Genomic DNA, 6,070 nt, shown 5'->3' with positions numbered 1-6,070 from the left:
CAGTGACTGAACTACCACTCACCCCCAATAAAAGTTCAGGTCACTGCAGAGGTCAGTGGTATGGAGAGAAGCATGGGAAATCTCAGATTGCCTTTGCCTGTCCTGTACCTGACCTGTAAATAAATAGGAAGATTGATGCAGGCAGTGTAGCCAGCACCTTAACACTGGAAAAGACAGGTATTGCTCCTTAAAAACACATCAGCAAATTCTAGATGGAAAACAGGGAACAGCAGGGAAAGTGTGAAATGGATAGAAGCCCGTCGGTATAACTGCGCCTCTTGCTTTGTCCACAAATCCTAGGTCCACTGCAAGTTGCACAGCAATGGAGGCAGGGAAGAGTCAGTGCTTGAGGCAGAGCTGTGCTGTGTCCCCTCCAGCATGGCGAGACTGAGGTGTCAGGCAGTTTAGAAAGGGTGTAAAAAGGCCTGGGATTCAGGTGTAGTAGCTGAGGGGGGTGATGGGGCTTTTTCACACTCCTGCCCTTTCCTTTTAATTTAGCCTCAACCCTGCTGACTTCATAGAAAAGGACAGATAAAGAGGAGGCTCGGTCAGTACCCCCATAGCAGGTCAGGAATCATCTCTGCTTACTTGCCAAGTCACATTCGTTATGCAGCTGAGGGCTTTGGGGAAAAAAAGTCTTTTGAGCTCTTCATTCTGCTTAATCCATCCTGTGTCAACAGGTCCCATTTTAAAAATAACATTTCTCACCCCCTCTAGGCCCAGCTCCACACATCCCACATTTCCCTCCCAGACCACCATCCAGCCGACATCGTCAGACACTTGCTTCCTGCTGTTCTTCCCACAGCCAAACCTTATTCTCTGCCAAAGTTTGCAGCAGGTTGAATGGAAATGTGCATGCATGGTGACACTCAGTTCCGGCAGGCCAAAGCTAAGGGTCAGGGGACATGCCAGCTGGTCAGTCAGCGTTCAGGACTAGAGAGGAAGAGGTTTGATCACTGCAGGTGGCACTGTTTTTCCCCAAACCTTTTTTCTTAAGTTACATAAACACACAGGCTTCCTAAGAAGCGGGTTCTCTCCTGGTCCATTTCCAAGCTATTTGTCATAAATTGATGTCATGGTAGGGAGCAGGAACAGAAACACATGCGTGTAAGATGCAGTCATGCAAATGCTAGGAGTATAACCCCAAATGAAAAGAAAGCAAAAACCCACTGATTTCGGATGAATGACTTCTAGTTTTACATACTGGAAGTGCGAGGAGCATCAGAGCCACCTGGCTGTAAATGTTCGGATGGACTGGACTGCTCGTCAACATGCAGCAGCGTTGTAGTGCTGCTGTAGCTGTGATGGTCCAGGAAACACAAGGATCAAGGTTGGTGAGATAAAACAATACCCTTTGTTGGCCCAATGTATAGCTAGGAGAGATGTTAGACAAAGTTTCCCACACAAAATGCCTTTCTTCTGGCCTGAAAAAGAAACAGATACAGCCTAATTAAATCCCACTTACAACAATTAACACTGAATTAAAAATTCTTTTAACCCCATTATATTAATGAAGGTCATCACTTAAAATCGGATGTGGGCAGTAAACCTGTGGAGCAAAGAGAAGTTCCTCTGGCCTTAGCACTTTGCAAAAGCACTACAGATAAAGCAAAGAATAAGGCTATAATTAAATCTAATTATGTAAATGAATAAGACCATTCAGATGAGGAGAGGGCTGTTAGCACCTGTGGAGCCCAGAGAGATTTGCAGAAAACAAGTATGAAGTGGTCTGGGCTAATCTGCTTACCTTTGTGTTGACAACTCGGGAGAGGAGGGCTGCAAACAATTTCATTTTAACACCTTGAACCAGGACCAGGGAGATCAGTTCAGATGAACCCTGGGTGATGCCTTTCTACAACACTTACTGACAGGTTCCAAGCACTATAGTGAGCAGCAGAAAAATTTCAGCTGGGCTGGTGGGCAGTATGGAAGGACAAACTGTAGGGACTTTTTCATGACACAGGAAATCTAGGACATGAATGTCAAGGTGCTTCCAGTCTTCGATTAACCAATTCCTGCCCACAGCAGGATTCACGGTGCTGTTTCTACTTTGCAAGCAATGCAACCAGTCCTTAACTAAAGAAGCTCCAGAATTCCCCATCCACAGCTCCTTGAGTTGTGTGCATCTTTTTTAAATGAATGGTCATTCTGCAACTTGCATGCACTTCAGTCAAACACTGTGCAGGACAAGCCAACAGGTCTGTGCGTGTTTTCCTCTGCTTTGTTGATATATGAAAAACCCAAACAGACAAAAGAAGCAGGCCAGCTGCTTCGGCAGAGGAAACGGTGAAAAAAGAAATAACTATGCGCTCTGGACCTGTCCCATCTATTTATGGCACAGTTAGGAACTGAGTCCAGGTTTCCAAGCCAGTAATCTAATGGCCTAGCTTGTGCACTGTGCTTCCTCAGTCAACAACATCTGTTTCTGCAAAGACACCAAGCACTCTGTTCCCACTGATTCAAATGAGGACATCAGAAGAGACCCGGACCCAAGCAACTAAGACCCTAAGGTCTTCATGTGATCATAGCAGGCTCTTCAATATAGCAGACATCGGCATGCTGTGATCCAATGATGAGATGGGAAAGGGAGGAAAACTCAGGCTGAGAATATGGCACTCATTTTTAACAGCAAAGGTAATTAACTCTGACATGTGATCAGTTTGCTACCATTTGAAATCTTCTGACAGGTTGTCTCTCTGAACCTGCAGTTCAACAATACATGGCTTGGACATGCTGACATGTTTCAGCCACTCTCTGAGCCAGGGAGTCTAACAGAGCTCTGCTTCGTGCATCCTGTGACGTGCATGGTGTAGCACGGGCCTCTGCACAACACAACAGGTCCCAAATGGGTCTGGGAAGAGCCTCTTAGAGGTACAGTTCCCTACATCTTCCCATCTCAGGCAAACATAGCAGCAATGACAGTCAGCGCTACAGGTAATGAAGAAATCCAAATAAACAACCAGTTAACTACCAATGTTCAGGTAATCTGGGCATGGTCACATGACTGTGGGGGTCTCTCCTAAACTATCAGCACTTCTCTGGTTAGTCGGTCAGTAAATCCACTGGCGCTGGTCATGTACCGCCCTAAGGCTCAGCCATCTTGAATTACTGTGGTTGGCACTTGGAGGTGAGCTGACCACCTTGCTTGCATTCATCTTCTGTCCTTCTGGGATTTAGAGGAGGGGTCAACCATTCTTTCACAGTATGTGTTTGTTGGATGTGACAGCCACATGTGACCGTAGCCATTTGTGATGTCAGTGCTGTTTTTAAGCATTGTTTCCCATTGCAGATATCCTCACCACCATTTTCATTAAGTGGTAGCAGCTGGCAGGGTCCTAAACTGCACTAAGCTTTTTATTTTGCCTTATTTGTCTTCTTTGGCAATGCCTTACCAGTGCAACTTTACAAAATGGTTGATTTAATATACATGAACACCTGTTTGGTTGTAGCATCTTCTGGTAAAGCTATCTTAAAGAAGTGAGACTAACAGGCTTCATAACAAGCGCATATAGTTGTTTCCAGCCAACATGAACCCACCGGGTATGTGCACCTCCTGGTGCTGTTGTGGACTCCAACTTCAGACTCTGTATACCTTTTTGCCTCATGTCTCGTTTCTTCAAGGATTTGAGATTCTCCACAAAGTCCACTGTGTCAGCAAACTGTCCCCGCTCTACCAACTCCAGTCAAGGAGGGGGAGGTAGCTTTGCTTGGCAAAGTCTCATTGCCTTGTCAAATATTAATGCTGGGTCTTCCTATAGTCTCCTTCAGGGAGTTTTGCCCTGGATCCCAGTCACAGCTGGGGCTCCTATTGGTACTTAGATACTAGCCCCTAGCTCGTCTGCCCCAGATCAGTCACAAGCTTTTCCTCTCATTTCACCTCCTCATGCAGTAGTCCTCACACTATGCCATCCAGTTGTGTGCTTTGACTGCTCTATCCAAGTTAATTTAACCCTTTTAAAAACACTGAGGGCTGCAGAACCAACTATTGTCATAAATTGAGCTAACTTTAGACTCGCATCCTTTTTGCATGCAGATTGAATGAAGTGCTGTTTAAGCGTGCTCCAATTGTTCTCCACATTTCCAGAGTGTTTTGATTCTGATGGGGCTTCGAACTACATCAGTGGTCCACCCAGTGTTTTCTTAGTTAATTTTGGCATCCCATTTTGTTCAGAAGAAGAGAGTCTGCTAGAGATCTGCTTCACTTGTCGTCTGAGTCCTAGCTGATCATAAGCCTGTACACACAACACAATACCTGTTCCAACTGGCTCTTGTGAGAGCTTCTTCAAGGTACCATTCCCCACAACTGGGTACAATTCAGTAACCTGGGCAATACAAGAGGTCAGTCTAGATCAGAAGCTAGCAATCTTTTACCAATGGCAGACTGAAGCCGTGCTGCTCAGCCCTAACATGGGAGGATGACCCAGCTGCCACTGCTTCCCTTGCTGAAAATTGCCACTGCTGCCACGTGCCATTGAATAGTGCCAATTCCCCATGCCACTGAAAACCTCCACTTACCGCCAAATGCCACTCTGGGCTAGATCTGGTCCATGGGCTGCAGGCTGCCAACCTCTGGCCTTTGATAATCATGAGAGTCCTTTGTGGCCTTAATATGTAGATGTAAGTGGTGCAGCTAGCTAGAAGTCAGAAGGAAGCAACCAAGATAGGTCAACCATCTTCAAAAGAGCAAGGTATTTAGGAATAACGTCTGTCAAAATCATAATTGGAAAAATAACTGGAGTCAAATTTACAGCTGAAGCAAAGAATCTGGTACAGCAAACAATGTCTTTCACAGGGCATGAAGAGGCAGGGTGTGGGAGCGGGACAATGGAGTGCCAAAAATAAGGAAAACACATCTGTTGTACTCTTCTGATGAGCTTGGCTGCAAAATTTTAATTATATCTATCAAAGCAATGTTTATGTGATTAAGACAGTGTCCGCAGTTTACCAGCTGGAGCAATGGGCATCACCAGTCTAATGGAGCCAATTTTCTTCTATAAAATAATCACCAAATTGCCTGCATCTAGCTATTAAAGGGATTTTAGACTAAGCAGATGGACAGTTAGGATTTAACAAAACAGTTAGCATGGAACAAAAGGGTCACTAGTATTTCCTTTCCTGGATAAAAAGCCCTGACATTAGCTGTGTTTGTGCATGCAGTTTCCATTATGGGAAAAGAACATGAAGTCTAATGATTTTTTGTTTTTTTGCTTCTCTCTATGGCCTGTAACATTCATCACTTAGTTTTGCTCTAGGCCAGTGGGGGACGGCAAGGCAAAAGTTAAATGTGATCCAGTGAATGCCCAGTACTTTCTGTGAGGACAGTGCCAAGACACAAAATGCCCAGTCTGACACTGAACCCAGTTTTTGTTCCACGTTCATTTGCATAAGAGGAAACTGAGCTTGGGGGGCGGAAACACAAGAAACACATTTGGAGGGATGCAGATAAAGAAAATGGTGGTCCAGACACAAACCAGAAGAAATTCATGCCTAGGAATATGTCCAATTGACATGTGAGCCAGACCGTGCACACAACACTAACAGCTGGAGTTACGGGCAGCTGAACTCTAATGGAGTCAATTTGCTGCTGGAAATAATTACTAAATTACTCACATTTCTCCACTGAAGAGATTTAAATCTGAGCAGATGAAAGTTGAGGGTGTAACAAACTGAGCACAGAGATGAGTTGCTAGGTTTTCCTTTTCCCATGGATGACAACTGAAAACCCAGGATGTCCAGGTGATCTAGCCAGGCTCCTTGTATTACTTAACCCAAGTGAGGAATGAGTCAAATGTGTTAATACTTCAGTTCACATCAAGCCCAGAGGAAAGCCCATTTGGCTGAAATGTCAGCTGATACATGAAAGGATTTATTAAGAAATAAACAAACAACAGCCCTTTTAGTAACAATGCTTTCAATTTAACACATTTCCTGCCCGCTGTCCCCTCCCTGCCCATCAAAGTGGAAAGGAGCAGAGCAGGCATTAACAGGAAGAGGAAAGTGCTCAGTTACAGGCAATAGTAAAGCTAAGTTATTAACCAATACACAACAATGCTAGCTGAATATGTATTGG

The 6,070-nt window shown here is 44.7% G+C and overlaps 1 long non-coding RNA gene across 1 annotated transcript; it reads right to left on the bottom strand.

The window, feature by feature from the left end:
• Positions 1–1,174: 1,174 nt before the first annotated feature.
• LOC109299432 lies at positions 1,175–5,840 on the bottom strand. The gene is made up of 3 exons (XR_002097839.1): positions 5,611–5,840; positions 4,516–4,705; positions 1,175–1,424 (listed from the first exon to the last, which is right to left on the bottom strand). It is a non-coding gene; the product is annotated as an uncharacterized LOC109299432 (long non-coding RNA).
• Positions 5,841–6,070: the final 230 nt, after the last annotated feature.

Source organism: Gavialis gangeticus, unplaced genomic scaffold, assembly GCF_001723915.1.
Source record: "Gavialis gangeticus isolate Ggan-Ray unplaced genomic scaffold, GavGan_comp1, whole genome shotgun sequence".
In the NCBI taxonomy this organism is placed as follows: domain Eukaryota; kingdom Metazoa; phylum Chordata; order Crocodylia; family Gavialidae; genus Gavialis; species Gavialis gangeticus.
The sequence above is the reverse complement of the archived record's forward strand: the minus strand, read 5'-3'. Positions and strand labels throughout refer to the sequence as shown.